The following is a 19,404-nucleotide window of genomic DNA, read 5'->3' on the forward strand; positions in this document are numbered from 1 at the left end:
AGCAACACCTTTACCTAACACCTCACAGGTGACGAGTTGGGAAAGGGTGTGGCTTGCAGCCTGGGAAAGTGATTGACCAACAGTTCCGGGAATACAGGGCTTATGCCCTGGACGCACGGGACTGCTTGTAATATGACAATGCTGGCATCATGAATAGGAGGTCTTTTCAGACCCCCAAATACTGCAGGCCCGGGCTGGCACTAGGCAAGCTCTTAGCCTGCAAAGGGATTTTTAGGTCTCGCCTGGCTATCGCGTAAGCGATCGCACAGCGAGACTCTAGTTAGGGGCTCCCAAAAGTGCTCCCAAAAGCGGATTGCATGGGGAGCACGCGCACAATCACGTGCATCGTGCCGCCATGCAATCCGTTTGTCATCGTACTTCAAAGGGTCCGCTCCCCCGCCTGGAATGCGCTCCCCCGCCCCCGCCAAGCGCGCGCGCCGCGCTCCGCCGGGCTTGTCTTGTTTTTCTTATCTCATCCCACAAATCATTCGCTCCGAGCGCCGTATCACTTCCCTTTCATTTTCTTGCTTGACAATTTTCACCAAAATATGCTTCTGTCACTTTGATTTCATCCCATTGTAACACAGTTTAACAAGTGTTAAACATGTCTGCCGTGTCATGCAAAACCGTAGCTCGCAGTCTGAGTAAGGAACGTTGTAGTGTAAAAATACTCTTGCACGCTTACAGCTCCGGAAAAGGAGCATTTGTTTGCCTCTGAGCACAGAATGAAGACTAACATCCTCATCATGGTGAAAACTGTTGTCATGTTCATTCAGTGCAATGCTTATTGCAGTCGGATATGCATTCATGAGGACTCAGGCAGGGGCTCTTCCAGAGGATCTCTCAGAATGCTGAGTGATGTCGTGCATTGATTTCGCCCTTTCAAGGCTAGCGTGTCTGTCCACTCACGCATGTTCAAGCTGTCAGAAAGCATTGACTGCCTGGGTTGCACCCTGAATGTTAAAACATTTTGAGATATGCAGGCTACAGCTGCGGGTCGGTTTTCCGTTCCTCCTTGGCTGTCGTTCGCAGTATGTCAGGCGCGGTTGTGTCAGTTGTGCATCCGTGTGTGCTTGTGCAGAGCAGTTTGAAAAGTTTTTTGGCCCACCAGTGGGGAGGGTGGTTGGGGTTGTGATGGTTTTGCTACAGTTGGCGGTTGGCGCTTTTCCCACCCCTCTTCTTCCCATGCCTCCTGCCTCCCTCCCATAGGTGCTTTATTCCTGCTTCTTCTTGTTTACACTTCTAACTAAAAACGTTTTGAAGGCTCTATGTTTAATAGCAGTCCCAATTTTTACTTTTTTAAAACAGCACTCGCCCTTTGGAGCATGAAAAATTATTTTAAATATAGTAACATATTTGCTAGCCTTTGTCTGCAGCTTATGTGATAATTGGTTGATTCCCTGCCGCAACACCCCTTTTGCCGTCTCTGTAGTTAGGCAGTCCCATTGCCGAGACCGATTGGCTAAGCCTATGCTCGTTATTAGATTGTGTGCGCTTTACTTCCTCTTCATCTGTTTGTCCCTCCTCTGAAGCATGGACGCTTTACTTGCAGCTTTCACTGCTCACTTTTGAAATACTGTTTTCGTTTTACTTAAGCACTCCATAGGGCGGGTGTTAGGCGGCGATTTTCGCCAAAAAAACAACTACATGTATCGACTCTTTGGATGTTATTGTGAGCTTCCCTTGTTCCAAGTTGGCTCGAGCCAACTCTTTTGTCAAAAGTGCTTGTTTCTCCCAAACAAATAGTGTTTCAAAAAGGTTACAGGCCATGTGTGGGATTTGTTTTTGTAGGTTTGCACTGAGCACGGGGTTCCTGGGGTTTCCAGCATAATGTAAAAACAGTTTAGTGCATAACAAATTGTGCTTTATACACTTGCATTCATTATGAACAGCGCACCACAACACTCAATAAACATTTGATGCTGCTCGTAACACAACCAGACAATGCAATGGTGAAGACTTTATTTGCTTCACAACTAACGTTATTCAGAAATCATTTGATGTCATAATTATGTAATACTCGACTGGTGCTTTGAACATATTGGTACTTAGGATTCGCTCAAACTGCAGTAATTATTGCACTGTTTATGCTCTATGACTTAGAGTATCCCTCTTTGATTAATGCAGTGAGTAGATGAGGTAAGTAGGTGCATTTGTTTATTTCAAAAGTGTTGTCTGCATTTAAAAACAAGCACTGTCAAAGCCAGTAGGTCTGACCTTCAAAAATGTGCGGTTTATTTCTTTTTCGCAAACCTATGCAAACAAATGACGAACACATGAAAATTATAAACAAGCATTGGCACAGCCAATAGGTCTCGCCTTTGGGACCTTGTAAGTGTTTAGCCATGCAACAGTTGTTGTTGCACCAAAGAAATTGTGCGGCATAAATAAATACTTATAAGGTCCCAAAAGCGAGACCTATTGGCTATGCCAATGCTTGTTCTTTAAAATGCTGAGGGGCATATTCTCACTAGAGCATGTGTCCCACTCGAAAGTATCTGCTGCCTGACTCTCGTCGAAAGGCAGCCATGCACTTAAGCAGCACCCCACAGGCTTAAACCCCTCATTTAATTAAAAAAAAATTATGTGGATGGTAATTGCTCTTTGCAATTACCATCCACATAACTGGAAAAACGATGTGGCGTCCTCTACAGGCAGACGCTGCTGGGGGGAAAATAACAGCATGGACGTGAAGTGAGATGCACAAAAAAAAAAGAAGGGCATAATCTAGTTGACAATGGCTGCTGCCTCTGTACGGGGGTGGTGGTGTGGGGGCAGGAGGGGGGAGCCATGAAAAAAATAAAAAATAAACATACGTTCTTCGCCGCCGCAAATCTCTCTTCCGTCCTTGCTTTCTGCTACCAGAAGCACCCGGGCACCCGTACTCTCCCAGCCAATCACAATGCTGCAGGAGCAGCAGCGTGATTTGTCTGAGGAGCCTGTTTGGCCGCTCAGGCAGTACCTGGGAGGCTGGGCATGTTCTCCACAGGGCTGTGCAACACAGCCCAGTGGAGAACAGGCCAAGTGTGCATGACTGTTTGGCCGGTCCCAGAGGGCCAGCCAAGCCATCATGCACACTTAGGGAGGGATTGCATACCACTCCTGCTCCCTCTGACAGTGGCGAGGCCAGCCCCACCCCACCTGTCCTGGCTGGAGTCCCGCAAAGAAAAATAAAATAATAACTTATTATTATTATCATTTTATTTTTATTTTGCACTGCTCAACGAGCAGTGGGGTGGTGCTCCTCCGCCGTAGTGGATGAGCGGCCACTGCTAGTTGAACAATCTAAAAGACCTGTTGGTCCCACTTGATAGAGTGCCAATGGTGTAGATAATGCTAAAGTTACTCCCTACTGGGCCCATATGGGTGACTCAGCGGAAGCTAAAAGGGCTTGGCGGCAGCGGGTGACGAGGATGGAAACTGATGATGCTGTTGGTGGCCTCTTTCCCTATCACTGCCATTGCGCTAAGAGAAGGCTGAACTGGCTGAATGGACGTGTGCGGTTTATCTCAGAAGATAGGCATGGTCCCTTGAATATCTAATGCAATTTTATTTCTTTTGGTGGGAGTGGCCAGCAAGGAAACGCAATCCCAAAAATCAAGCCGTAGCTTTGCGCTTGTAAAACATTCTAGGGCAGAATGTGCCTTGTCAAGTAATCATGCCCCTCAAAATGGCACATCCCTCAGTGAAGCTTGGACATTAACGGAAAACCTTGTGGCATGCATCCAAGTATGGGCCGGATGACAACAGTGGTGCCCATTGCCAGAGCAATGCAATCAGTGGTATTCGGGCTGGACTTCAAACATTACTTTGACAAATCCTGGTCATCCTACATCATCTTTGCAAATAAGTTTTGGAAATTCTCACAGACAAAGCTAGAAAAATCTTGCTCACCATGTCCCATCGGGCATGATTGTACTGACCCAAGAGGCACATTGCATTTAAGAATCAGAGCGCCAGGCTACCCCATGAGCAAACTCTTTTTCTCATAGTAAATACTTTTAAAAAATTATTTGTTCGGTGGAGCAGAGGGGAAAGTATTTAGTATGACTGCTCAAAGAGGCCTGAACTGTAAGGCTTTCTGGAGCACGATGCTGTATCAGGAAAGCTGGGTCTCCTGGGGCAAGTCTGTGCTGTCTAGCAGGCAGGCGGCTCACAAGTGGGGTCAAGCAAGGTTTGTTGCAGGCTTCTGTAGAAATTTAACTCAAGTATTCACTGAATGGCAACAAGGGCTCAAAAGTGGAAGTCCCAGGCTGCAAGATGTCTGTAAAAAGTTTGGTCTTAGTCTCCTCTATAGGCAGCTTGAAGTCTAGCACCTCTGCATAACACCACTACAGAAGAAACACCCCCTTTTGTAGGGGACCCTACGGGCAAATCCACATCTGTCTCAGGATAAGAGTCCAAGCCACTGGTGGTGTTCAGGTCAAGATGTAAGTGAGGATCAGTGTAACCACCTGCCCAGTGTATCACTCCTTTCTCCTCATCACTTGCCTCGTGTATCACTCCTTTCTCCTCACCACCTGCCCCGTGAATCACTCCTTTCTCCTCACCACCTGCCCCGTGTATCACTCCTTTCTCCTCAGGAGTTATTGCAGGACTTTCATAATCTACACTGGCACTTGAAGGGACTCACTAAATGAGGAATCTTGGGTCAAAAGTATTAAATGAAAAATAAATATCCTCATTGGTAGGAAAAAACTAAGAAAGCAGTGCTAAGTGGTATCCACAGCAGAAATCTCAAATTTCCCGATTTAATACTTCAGTAGCTCCTCCAATCCAGTTGTCTTTTCTTTGCATTGAAGCAATTATAGTTTTACATTTATAATAGGCTAAACAGGCATACAAGTACCAGAATGCAAAGAAACAATCTAGACCAGATAACATACTGATGCATGAATCCGGAATCATGACAACTCTTGTTCAAGCGTACAAAATGTTTGGAAAAGAGCTTCTTTTATTCTGTCTCCTTCAACACAGAATGTTAAAAGTATTGTTTCAGTAAACCAAGCAAGGGGGATGCAGATACCCAAATTGTTCCATGTGAGTTGTGAATAGCTGAAGAAGTCTTGAGTTTTCTTTGCATTTTGGGTCCCAAATTTCTGCATTTATCATAGGGACAAGAACTACAAGCACAGGACTTAATGAAAAACCCGTGGCTGACAAAAGTCAACGTGAGCTCGTCATGGCTCGTATCCTGTCTCTATGAGTTAGTTTCAGTTTCAGAGATTATTTCATGAGTTCAAAAAGTCTTGAGGCACTCCTTATCTGAAGAGTTCATTGGGATTCTGCAAACTGCTAATCTGATGTGTTCAAGATGATTGAAAAACTGATATACCTGATGAGTTCAGAAGACTTCAATGGTCTGTTGATTTCACGAGTTTAAGAGGATGAGACACTTTGCTGATTGGCCGAATTCAGAAGAATGTGGCCGTCCATTGATCTGAACAGTTTAATATGTTCAGTGTTCCTCCGATTTGATGAGCGCAGGATAATTTCTTGTACTATTAAACTACTGATTTCAGATAAATTAACGTTTTTTTGATTGGGCAAATATGCAAAGAATGTGTTGTTTAATTATTTGTAAGTAAATCAAGGAGGTCAGAACCAATAAACAGTTTATGGATATGAACATTTCAGATAAGTAATAAATCTAGTAATTTGATGAGCAGAGGCGATTCAAGTCTATTCAGTAGGCAATTTCACAAAAAACTGTCTGTCTGTTTGATGAGCTCTGATGAATTAGCACCCTTTTCTATTTCGAGTTCAGACATATCAATTGATTGAAATAATCAGAATAATTTAGACATTTGATTTGATGAGCTCAAGCTAATTTTGAATGGACAGTTAATGTGGTGAGTTCATGAATATTTGACCGTCTATTGATCTAGGTTCAGGATAAATCAATGATCTATTGATTGAAGGAGTTTATGTGAATCAACAATCTAGTCCTTTAGCAAATTCACAAGACTTGATCACTTAGGGAATTCACAAGCTTTAACAACACGCTTTGACAAGTTCAGACCAATCAATGGTCGTTTAATTTAAGGCATTAATCTTGATTTTTTTTAAACCTGCTTTACATGCTCAGGATGAATTGATGCTTTCTGATTCAACGTGTTCATGGCAACTTAGCAGTCAATCAATTTGAAGCTTACCAATGATTTCGTGTTTTTTTTTGGGGGGGGGGGCACTGTCACATCAACTTTCAAAGCAACTCACATTAACCATGACTGTTTATTGATCACTTGCTTTGTATTCCAGAAATATGTCCATCACAAGGAAGCTTGTTGTTGTCATTTGCAAGTTTTAGATAGACGCACTTTGGACAGCACGCACAAGATGTTTCACTTCTGATAGATCTTTACACATGCGGTAATTACACTTTTTGGAGATTATTGTACTACACTGAGGTAACCTTTGGTGTTCAGGTTTGGCTCTTATAGTAGATCAACTGTGGTTTTAGAAGCAGTTACTATTGTGTATTTATTTGGGTTTGTGTTGAATCTCCTCTCATCACCCTACACGCACTTTGGTCATGCAGTTAAGTTCCTCCACACATTATTGTTTTGGTCCTATGCCCTGGCCCTGTTTGTGCCTATTCATTTTTATTGTTTTCCAAGCAAAGTGTGAACTAGCAAATGCTATAGCTCATTGTATGATGTTGATGTTTTCAGAGTTCCCCTGACAAAAGGCCATTGTAGAGCCCGAAAGCATTGGGAGAATTCGTTCACACTGCAGCATCTTTGTTATTATTCACTTTGAATATTCCTATGAACTTTACAGCATCTGCAAATATTTGGAAATAAAGCAGATTGAGCTACATCTTCACTTCACCGCTTGGATTTATGATTGGAAGCAGAGATTTATCTGTTGTTGTTGGGATCTCTCAGGGGTGTTCTCGTGCGCATTCTGTTCTGTGTGTTCCTTGCATGGAACACAGAATGCGTAGCTCCGGCAGTTGCTGCCGGGGAAGCTGTGATACTGGACAGGAATAAAGAAGCTCTACAAACTTACCTGCTGTTGCCTACTTTTCAGTGGCAACGAGTTGTCCAGTCTCCTGCCTCCCTCATTGCATGTTGCTGGACGTGGTTGTTCTCCACTTCGAGGCGACTTCTGGGATCACAACGTTTCGTGAACCCAGTGAAATTGATTCCCAAGTCTTCGGTGTCTTCCATCTGCCCTCTACGGACTGTGCGTGTCTTTCCTGAAAGCTCGTGAATCCTGGTGAGATTATTTTAATTACCTGAATTTCTCGCTTTTTCGCCATTTCCTTGTTGTGGTGCGTGAGGTACTTGACTGTTGAAATCGGCGTGCGTCACCTTGACAACCGGTGCGCGTCACGCTGTGGGGGATTTCATTGTTGTGACTACCGGCGCGCGTCACACTATCTTGCCCTCATGTTTTCTCATCGTTAGACGCATGCGCACACTTCTCTTCCAAGACTAGTGTGCTGCACAGCTTTCTTCAAACTGTGTTTGCCTGACCACGCCAGCACGCAACGTGAATGCCATATTTGTGGTAGATCTCATATGATTTTGCCAGCATCTGTTATTACTGCTAAGTGGTGATTCAACGGTGACACGCACACCTGCACTATTTCACTTGCATTCTACAATATTGTTGCTACGGTGACACGCACACCACGCGTGTCATCAAGGTTTATCAACTTTGTTCACAGTGACATGCTCAAGTTGATCATTTTCTGGTTGGGACTTTTTTATTTTATTTTATTTAATTTATTGAATATACTATCACGTATTGCTGAAAAACGCCCGAGTATCTTCACCACCTTATCCACAGAACCATCATTACTGCGGCTCCGGTCCCTTCTGAGTCAGTGTACAGCTATCCTTTTCCCGCAAGCACTATCCAGGCTATTTTTATTGATTCAGGCTTGCACTTTAACTGTCCTGATGATGATCCTATTATTGTTTTTAAAGGATCGAAACGTCGTCGACTAATGTAAACAGTTTGCACATTAATCGCACATGATAAAAAAAGTGCAGTTACTGTTTCTCTAAGCTTGTTAGAAATTGTGCTCAATATTCCACAAGCTACCCCGTCTTGCCTGAAATGTTTTTGTTCTAAATGTATTTGTCATGTGTTCATGTAGGATGCAGGATTGTGTCCCATGTAATTGCTACGTTTGTATTTTTGTTCTTTGACATTTTGGATTTATTAAATTGATTGTCCGGCTGGAAACTCGCATTATAGTACTGATTCAAGTCTATAATTATCCTATTTACTTACCTATTACATTTAAGGACCACTGTTCTAATACTAAACTGTTATCCAAGGTCCTTATCTACCTTCTGGGTTCCCTTGTTTTTGTAAAAGTATGTTTGCGCAATCGCCGGATTGCAAGGGAGAAATTCCCTATTCTCCACCTTGTGAGTGGGCCACTCCTGCCTCTGTTTGTCTCTATTCTCCTTTTACTTCCACCTAATTCCTGTCCCAATACACCGTTTAACACAACTGCTATGTCAGACCACGCACCTCTTTACTCTGACGAATATATTAAGAAAATACTCGAGGGTCCTTCCCTTTTTACTGACTCACTTGACACACCTACTAACACAAATATATCCCTCTCCAATCAACTAGAGAAGTGTAAGAAAAAGCAGGTTCACCTTCATCTGATGATCAGCATGCTAACTGAATATTTAAAAGCTGATATAATTCCGGTTAGACTGCAAGTAAGGAACATACCAAGTGACTTATTGGGGCAGCAACTTGCCCACGCACGGCCACCAAATGGATCATGTAATTGCACCACCTCCCTTTTTACAGTCACCTGGTACTCCTCCTGTTATTTGGCAACAGTGGAAGGAGACATTCGAGGCCTACATTGAGGCGATAGATGGAGACACTTTCACCTCGAAAATGAAAAAAGCTTTACTTGTTTATAATTTGGGTGCTGAGGGGAGGAATATTTTAAAGACTTTACCCCTCGAACTTGTGAGAACATGTATTAGTGGAGGTGATGATGGTGATTCGCTAATTGTTGATGACTATGCTTCACTTGTTAAAACCTTGGACAAAAGATTTAATCCCAAGCGAAATATAGTATTGGAGCGTCACAAATTTTTGCAACGTGCGCAGGTTCCTGGCGAATCGATAGACGATTTTGTTGCTGCTCTCAGAATCTTAGCTGTCACTTGCAATTATAGGGAGTTCAGGGATGAGATAATCCGTGATCAGCTAATTGAACGCACATGCAACAAGGAGATTCAAGAGAAACTTTTATCTTCTGAGGTTCCTGACTTAGAGACTGCTCTCATCTCAGCGAGAAGTTCAATACATTCTCAATTTTGCATGAAAGAGTTGTGTGTCTGCGCCATCTGCGCCATCCAATGAAATCAAATTAGTTAGCACAAAACCTACTACCAAACCCACCAAGGGAACCAACACGAATGTCACGGAAAGAAGAGGGGATCGAAGTACACGAACCCGCACCAGTCTAAACGTCTCAAAGAAATTTTTTAAAACAGCAACCAAGGTGCAAGAGAGCCTGGGACACAATCCCCTATGTCCCAAAACTAGGTAAACCAGGAGGAGATCAACTGGATACACTAGAAACATACAGCAAGAAGTGGCCCTGCACACTTGTAAATATTTGATATTTAACAACCCACAAATAGGTACAGTTATCATGAAATTGTATGCTTATACAAAAGAAATAACGTTATTTAGTTGGAGTTGGTTTTTTCATCTTTATTCATTTATGCAACCGCCAACGCGTTTCGTCCAAACATGGACTTCTTCAGGGCTACAAAAATACATAAGAAAAATGCTATTTACGAACAATATACACATACATTAAAAACAGTTTATACAAATATATACAATGTCTTTTTGGATTTGTTATAAATTTCTTTTCTTAAGCATACAAAAATAAGTACACAGCACTGTAAACCAAGTGTACATATACCATCCCAAAAGGGATCGTATATATGAAAGACAATAATATAGAAGAGAGCAATGGAGGAGCAAATTTCTAACGAAAGATCTTTTTAAGAAAGACACAATATATTAGCTTAAGTCATAAAAGAGCAGTTAAGTGCCTCCTCAAGAACCAAATTTAAAAGCACACATACCTCAACAATACTCTTTTATCTCTATTATCAGATGTTCATGGTAGAACATATTTAACACAGTCCGTTAATGAGCGAAAATATTCAGACATCGTCCATCTTATATTTCTTTTGAGGCAGTAAGTGAGTCCTGGAGAGGTATAAAGATTGACGATGCAAAGATAAGGAATATATATACAACAGTCCTGTATTGTACAAAAAATATATATATATCAAAGTTCTATTACATGGGAATAAGATTCATCTAAATGATGCATACATATATTATAACTCAAGTAACTGGCATTTATTTTTGCCTCCATGAGTGAAAATTATTTACGTTTTCTCATTTTGTACGGTATAATAGATACATGTAACGTACAGAGTCAAGTAAATATTCCTACCTGATTATGGGTATTTTATTAATATTGCCACAACTAAGTCTGTACGAATTCATTTACTACAGTCATTACAAACTAATAAAAAATGACTATAGGTAGTGCCTAAGCGAACATATTCTCATTAATATTAAATTAGAATCTAAGAAGGTATGTATGTAATGCTTTTCAATTTTAAGAAAAAGGATTGCACCGAGAAGATATTGTTTTTAAGCGATAAAGTATTTCCGCTTCACTATGTATGCACATACATTGTGCCATAGCAAAGCCTGTACTAGCGATATTATGGAGTAGCCATTTTGAAATGGTTTAGAGCTCCCAATAAGTAGAGCCCGAACTCGCATATTCCTAATAATATCTTAGTCCGATTCAAGTTAAGGCAAGAAAATTGTAATTGGGAAAAACCCATAAAACAAATCTCACGATAACTTTCTGCAAAAGAAGAAGAGTTCCAAAATAACACTTACGGTCTCGGTATCCTTCCGTCTCACGCGCCCGTCCGATTCGGTTAGTGGGTTGACAAGTCTGTTTTCAGGCCGTATATTTATACGTAGTATAATTGATAGATTGGTTAGTATAATTATACAATTAATCTAATTAATGCCTCTATTTCGCGCCATGAAAATATAGACAAAGTAAAAAGCCAGGAAAAGACGCAAAAATACGCGCCATTTTGGAACGGGTTAGTGAAATAGAGTAAGAACCTATTTGTAGATTTATGAAAGAGCCAAGTTATATAATCTATCTAATACCGAAATGTTAGCCAAGTAGGTGTTACAGATTTTGATTTAATAGTGGCTATAGTGCATAACCAAATGAATTTAGTATTAATTAACGAATCGATATTTAATCAGTCCAGTACTTGTAAAGTATATTTAGTCGCCATCTTGTAATGGTGCTAAAAAGAGTGAAGGACAAAACCAGTAAAGGACATAAACATACGCGTCATTTTGAAATGGGTTAAAGATATATTAGGGCACCATCTTGTAAAGGTGCAGGTTACGCAAAAAAGTAAAGGACAAAACCAGTAAAGGACCTAAACAAACGCGTCATTTTAAAACGGGTTAGGTGCATAGGAAAAGAACCATATATAAAATAAATATATAGGCGATCAACCATATGATCTGGCAAGTGTAAAGTTATTTAACACGAATGTGCCTCGTATTTCTCCACCTGCACTTAGTTTGCCTAAATCCAAACCTGAAGGACAAGACCTTTCTTGTTACCATTGTGGAAGTAGATCTCATTTGGGCAATTTTAAGTTTTGTTTTGCCATAGATCAAACTTGCTTCAAGTGTGGGAAGAAAGGACATTCGGCACGCATGTGCAAGGCTACAGTGCCTCACAAGGGACCATTGCAAACTGTGAAAGCTATTGAAGAGGACTGTGTCGACTATGGGGGAAGATAATGAAAGTTATGAATTATTAATGTTGCCTTCTTCCTCTGTTCAATCAGATGGTGTAGTAGAAATTGCTTCCATTATAGAACCTCATAGAAGGAAATCACCTGCATGTGCCATAAGTTTGAACGGCAAGAACATAATGTTTCTTGCTGATTCTGGTTCTCCTTTTACTCTCATTAATGCCAAGGATTTTGAGGGATTGGGTGACATTTCTGTTGACCAGTCCAACATAAAGATCTTTGCTTATGGTGGTAAAAGAGTTGAGGTTCTTGGCAAATTTATGAGCAACATGGAATTCAAAGTGGATTTTGCACGAGGGACTATATTCATTGTAAAGGAAGGTGTAAATTTGTTGGGTTGGGAAGAACAGGGTGAGCTTGGAATCATTCTTGATCCCAATCATCCTGATATGGTCTTATCGAAACACAAAGCTAAACAATTTTCTTCTAGCCTCCCTGCTGTTACCTCTGTGCACACAGTTACAGCCAGGTCGTCATCTAATGGTGATTGGAGCTCAAGGGTTTTCAGCACCGCATCGTTCTTAAGGAGGGTGCAAGGGCTGTTGCACATGAAGTGCGCAGAGTACTGCTTAGCATGCGTAGAGAACTTAGACAGGAACTTGAGCGGTTGTGTACCATGGGAGTAATTGAGCCCATTGAGGGGTCTGAATGGTTGTCACCCATTGTTTTGGCGCGCAAGGCAGACAAATCTCTTAGAATGTGTGTGGACTTGCGCGACCTTAATGCTTGCATATGGGTGGACCACCAACCCTTGCCCAACATCAATGAGATGTTGTCAACTTTGGAGGGTGCAAAATATTTCTCCTCACTTGACATATCTTCTGCTTACCATCAAGTCGAATTGTGCAAGGACTCGAGACACCTCACATCCTTTGTGACTCCTGCGGGGCGTTTTGTTACTTACGCATGCCGTTTGGTTTAGCGTCGGCTTCTGCAGTGTTCCAGCGTCCTATGGGGAACCTGTTGAAGAACACTGCAGGGGTCGTGTTTTTCCAAGACGACATCCTGATTCATGGAAAAACTGTCTTATTAGAGTACATTGCCAGAGTCAGGCAAGTATTGGAGATTGTTAAATCTAGCGGGTTAACATTAAGGAAGAACAAATGCACATTTCTTCAAGATGGTGTAGACTATCTGGGTCCCCATATTTCCGCAAGTGGTGTGGAACCCAAGATTAAGCTCCTTGATACCATCCAAAATGCAACCGAACTGCAGAATAAGGACCATCTGCGTTCTTTTCTTGGGCTGGTTGAGTACTACTCTAAATTTGTGGCCAATTTCTCTGACAGGACGGTGTGTTTGCGTGGTCTTCTAAAAAAGAATGCAAAGCACGTATGGTCAGACCAGTGTGCTTGTGATTTCAAGTTATTGAAAGAGGCAATTATTCAGGCACGTCCACTCAAATTATTTAATATTAATGATTGCTGCATTGTTACTACTTATGCAAGCAATGTGGGTCTCAGGGCTGTTCTTATGCAGAAAAGATCTGACAATAGGGAGGAGATCATTTGTTTTGCTTCTAGAGCCCTCCAGGGTGCCGAGGGCACCTACTCTACAATTGAAAAGGAAGCCTTGGCTTTATGTTGGGGTGTACAGTATTTTCGAAACTTTTTATGGGCAATGATTTTATTCTCAGGACTGACTATAAACCATTGGTAGATCTTTTTACCACCAAGGGTGGTGGAAGGGCCACCCCTCGCATTGCCAAATAGCAGTACAGACTTAATGAATTCAATTACCGTCTGGAGTATGTGGCTGGTGTGAAAAATCGCGTAGCCAATTGCCTGTCTAGGTTACCCCTTTCTGACTCTGTCTTTGAGCCTGAGGGTGAGCATTTGGAATTGGTGTGTGCTGTTAGTACGGTAGCTGATACTGGAGCTGCTTTGTTGGAAGTTGATTGGAAGCTGGCTCTGTCTGAGGACGTTGAGATCAGCAAGGTGATGGATTTTGTCGCTCACGGCTGTCCCTATAATACTGTGATTACTTCTGAACTAATTCCTGTTAGGAGGGATTGTGACGAGTTGTCTCTTGTTGATGGGATTCTGCGTAGAGGTGGATTACTGGTTATTTCTGTGACCTTACTTAAAAAGGTTTTAGATCTGTCCCACAAAGGTCATCTGGGCATCCGTACCATGAAGCGGAGGGTTAGTGAAGATTTCTGGTGGCCGGGTGTTGATAGGTCCATTGAACACTGTGTTCGTGATTGTGGTGCATGTGTTTTGAGTGACAAAACTCAAGTGACCTATCCATCTTCCATCAGTCCCATTCCTGTCAAGGACTCACCTTGGTGCAAGTTGGCTTTTGATGTGGCTGGTCCGTTTCGTGGTCCGGGCAGTTCTCCCAAATCCGCTTTGGTATTGATTGACTATTTGTCCAAATGGCCAGAAGTTAGGTTTGTGGATGGAATCAATTCTGCCACTGTCATCAATTTCTTCAAAGATGTTTTTCTTCGCGAAGGGTTTTTGGAAGAATTGTTGACTGATAACGTCACACTGTTGGTGTTTGTAGAGATGCAGGAATTCCTCAAGGTACATGGCATTAAACATATTTTCACCTCCCTTTCTCATCCCCGTAGTAATGGTCTGGTTGAACGCCTGAACCATGTGATCAAGGATCAATTACAGTTGGCCTCCATTAATGGCTTGCACTGGAAGGTGGTGATTTCTGACATGTTGTGGGCAATGAGAATTACCCCTCATGCAAGTACTGGTATGTCTGCTTTCACCTTGCTTAGGGGTAGGGTGGCTGGTTCCAAGCTGAATAAAGACTGGATGTCAAGGAAGGAGGTGGATCTGCAGAAGCTGGGCAGAGTGGTGGACGACAGGGCTGCTGCCCAAGCCAAGTATGCATCTGATTGTGTCAGAGTGTCTCTGGTATGTCAAGGATACTGGGTGAGGATAAAGAAACCTGTGCTTGTTCGTAAGGGATCCTCTCGGTTTCTTGTTCCTGTTAGAGTCAGAGAAGTGAGAGACCATGTTGTTGTACTGGAGAATGGGAAAATCTGGAACAAGTGTGCTGTCTCAGTAGTGCCGGAGTCAAAAGTTGAGTTTGTGAGAGGTACATTTGGGGTAGACACTTCTTGAACGACTTTGCCTCCTGTGGTGGTGAGTCCGATGATTCCTGTATCTACCAAGGACACTGTTCCCCGACAAAGCCTTCCTAGAACTAGGGCTCCTCCCACCAAATTCCAGGATTATATTAGATTTTAGTTTTGCTTTCTCTCTTTTGTTTTCCTTTGTTAGATAAGTTTCTATTCTTTGTTTTTATGTGAAGGGAAGGGGTGGGTTGGGATCTCTCGGGGTTTTCTCGTGCGCATTCTGTTCTGTGTGTTCCTACCATGGAACACAGAATGCGTAGCTTCGGCAGTTGCTGCCGGGGAAGCTGTGATACTGGACAGGAATAAAGAAGCTCTACAAACTTACCTGCTCTCGCCTTTTTTCAGTTGTCTTATCCATGAACTGATTGACTCATCAAAAAGCGTTGAATATTGTGTTTCTAACGTGTGTATACTTCCATAGAACATTACAGTAGTCCACTTAGTACATACTTCCTGGTTTCTTTTTTCCTTTTAGATAAGGTGGCTGGAAGAGCCCCCAACAAGGTGCACACTTGATTTTGATTAGTGTTCAAAATTGTGATTAGGTTGATTATTATTTGTTGAAGCGAGTGCATTTCAGCTGTATATATTGTGTTTTGCATCACAAGGAAGCAGCATTTAAAGCTAAATCATAGGAACACATTTAGAAGCCTTCTCGAACCCTGATTAACTGTGGAGGTCCTCCTTCAGTGCACGCATTGCCCAACTGCACAGATAACCTGGAATGTGGCCAAACTGTGAAGACTTCATTCAGAGATACCAGTTCAAATATTGCCACACTGTAGGGCCATTCCTGAGCACTGCCTGGATCGTACACTTCACTCGCCAACGATTACGTCTTCCCATCGAGTAGAGCACTTCTAGTTTTTCTCACAGAGGCGTGCAAGCATTGCCGACCCATAAAGACATAATTGAGTTTTGAACAGTTTGAAAAATATCCTTATGCGCTGCGCAACTGAACAGCCTTCACCAGAGATCGACCACCAACCACACCTTCCACCTGGTTCACAGTTATTCATTTGTAAGACCAATTTCTAGACTTCACCTGGTACCTCTCCCACACTCTACACCCTTCCGCCAGAGAACACGTGCAAAATGACCAGGCTTGCCACTCTTTTTTTTAAAGTGCAGTTACATGCATCACAACCAGTGCTGTTAGACAAATAACACAAATGTCCTCATCTGTAAAACTTTAACTTGGAGTCTTTTGAACAATTATTCTTTGATTCACCACCACCCATTCTTTGCACACCTGCCCTTCAATCTTCAGGATTAGTCTTAGGCCTAACCACCTCATTGATTGTCTCATCACTCACCATAACAAATCCTCCCCTCTCACCCACGCTGTAGGATGTGCCATTCCTTCTACAATGTCAATTCCTTCCCTCAGAGAAGGATATTTTGCTGGGAGCTTTTTCTGCACTCTTGAGTTATTAGTGCAGCGCACCAGTTGGTCTCCTATAAGGAGTCTGTAATATCCCAAAAACACAGGTGCAAGAAAGACTTTTCAGTGTTGCAACACACCTTCATACTTTCTCTGAAGTGACTTGTACTCTGGTGAAATATGTGGATCTATAAACCTACATTGATCTTTGATACAAAATTGTTCTCTTGTGTTCTTACTGACATCTCAAATATGTCATAAGATTCACCATTACCAAGTCGAATAGGTAGTCATTCAAGCCCTCATGGATATTACACCCATCAATGCCTAGGTTATGGAGTAGTACAGCTTACTTCCTGGCCGGTGAAAATGGTTCCCCATCAAATGCTATCAAACTGTTTTTTAAATCTTTCAAGGGTAGCAACGGTTCTCCGGCTTCTGACCAAAATAATGTTTTTGGAGACATACTTGCTGCTACCATGTGCGTGCAGGAAAAAAACCTGAAACAAAATTTGGATATAATAAATATAATAAATTAACTTTAATCTCCTCACACTGTGGCTGCTCCTTGATCGTTGCTGAACCTAGCTTCAGGCACCCGCTGTTGCTGCTCCATTATGGTTGCTGAACGCAGAATAAAACGCATGCTATTTGTCTTAGTCTGTGGTCATACACTCTTGCAACTGATGCTTCTCTAAGGCTGCTGACACAGGGTGAGGGCCGTGGTTATGTGACCTTGAATTTTATACGGGTTTACGGATTCCAACCAGTGCGTCCCTGTCACAAGATGCTTGTAGGTTACTCCTCTATGGTCTTGTGGGTTTTAGGGTTTTAAAGATTCTTTTAATGAATGTAACGCAGACAGCACGAGCCTGGCGCATCGGCTGAGAAGGAAAACTTGTATATAAATGTACGTTGTAATACTGTTAACATCACAGTTTTTAAATTCTCAGATGTAGTTTGAGGTATAGATGAAGGTTCAAAATGTCCAAAGTAGATATTTTGCTGGCCGATCAGCAGGTATCACTCCTTACGATGGATCGAGGATTTGGTGGTGCTAAATTGTCCCACATCTGACATGGCTGCATGTCGCCATTGTTGAATCCTGTCTCCCAAGACCTCTGATGTTTTCCCTGGTTTCAAGGGTTTTGTACTGTACAGGAGCATCACCAAGACACAGGTCAGGCAGAAATCTGTAGTCAAATGAAAAAGAATGCCACAGTGACAACCTCACCCTACCCCCCCCCCAATCAGTGTGAGCATCCCACAGTCCCTCCCGCCGTTCTATTCTACCATCAATTATGGATACCCTGACATTTTGTGTTGTTAGAACGGCCGTAGTTTATTCACATCATCAGCTGGTGCCCTTGAGTGTCCCTGTTGTGAGGCATCCCAAGGACCTAGTTTGGGCAATTGTCCTTTCATGTCCTCGAGTGAATATATGTTTTGTTGCACCTTGTAGCTACCCACCCCTTGGCTTTTCTGCAGCTGTGATGCGAGAGTTACCTGGTGTGGGTTGGTGGGATCAGCTTCACAACAGCCCCCAAACACTACAAAGGAATGCCACCTGCTTCGTTAGGTCGCCGTTTTGGCCATCTTCATGACCACCCCCTCTCCCTGATTGGGGGTTTCAGATATCAACTTGTTTGGGCCACTTCTCTGCCACCTTGTGTTTTGGCATGCTCTTTTAGCACCATCCTCTGCCGTGCCCATCGGGTGGCACCCACGATGGGGGTTAGATGCAATTCCTCTAGGGACAGCTGCACCTCCTGTTCTGGCAGGACAACCTTCCAGCTATGCGAGCATCCCACTGGCCCTCCAGCCATTCCATTCACTAATCAATAATGGACACCGAGACCTTTGTGGTGTTAGAACGGCTGCAGTTTATTCACATTGTCAGCTGGTACATAAGTTATCACAATTGCATCGGTCATTAATATGTTAAGCTATGTACAGCATGCAGTTCACAATTGGTCCACAGTATAATCTTATTTTGCTTGCATATCAAAACAGAACACGCATAATCCGCAATGTATTATCCTGTAAATCAAAAATCTCTTGACTGGGTGTCATAAATCACTGTTTGTCAGCTGCTAGGACAGTCCACCTTATTATTGGCACAGCGAGCTGCGGCTTCAAGGCTTCTCTTGTTACTGAATGTCTGGCATTCTTGGTCCCAATGGCCATGCCTGGGCTGCAAGTGTCATGTCCACCCAGCGCTGTCCATTCCTTACCCCTTTTACGTGCCCTCAAGGGTCCCTGTCGTGAGGCATCCCAGGGATCATGTCTGGGCAATTGTCCTTTATGTTTTCTTTGTTTGCCCTCGAGTGTCCATGCCATGAGGCATCCCAAGGACCTCGTTTGGGCAATTGTCCTTTTATGTCCTCGAGGAAATATATGTTTTGTTGCACCTTGTAGGTACCCACCATGCTGGAGGTGGTTTTTCGATCTCTGATAGCTCCCCCCAAACTAAGAGAAAATCAGCAACTCTAACGCCCCCACAATGTTTAGGAGCAACATATCAGTCCCTACGCTAGACAGGTGGACCTTGTCGCCTGCATAGTAGCCCGGCATCCTTAGGTTGATGAGGCCATGTCTCACATACTCCCAAACCATGATCCTGCATAACTTGCTCATTGTTATGTTCAGCTTCCTCCTTGATTCCTCCAAATCTCCCTGGCACACCGCACCCCGCCACTCCTATCGTGCAATGATCACTGACTAGAGTATGTCGGCTGAGTGCACCAACCTTGACAGGGTTGTCAAATCCGCGTGAATGGCTTCCAACAGGGCTCTCCGCGCCACTTCCGCGAGGTCGTTGCCCCGCAAATGGACCACCACTGCATCGGGGTTTGCGTGTGCCCTCTGCGCCTTCCATGCTGCAAAGAGCAGCTGTTCCTATTTCAAGCCTGGCTTGCTCAGCCATATAACTTTGGTGTTGAGTAGCCATATGTCGCCATACCTCTCCCTGGCACTGGCCTACCATTGTGCCCTTGTGCTGTAAGAATGTCCCACTATCCACACTGTCC

Source organism: Triturus cristatus, chromosome 4_1 (assembly GCF_964204655.1).
Source record: "Triturus cristatus chromosome 4_1, aTriCri1.1, whole genome shotgun sequence".
Lineage (NCBI taxonomy): Eukaryota > Metazoa > Chordata > Amphibia > Caudata > Salamandridae > Triturus > Triturus cristatus.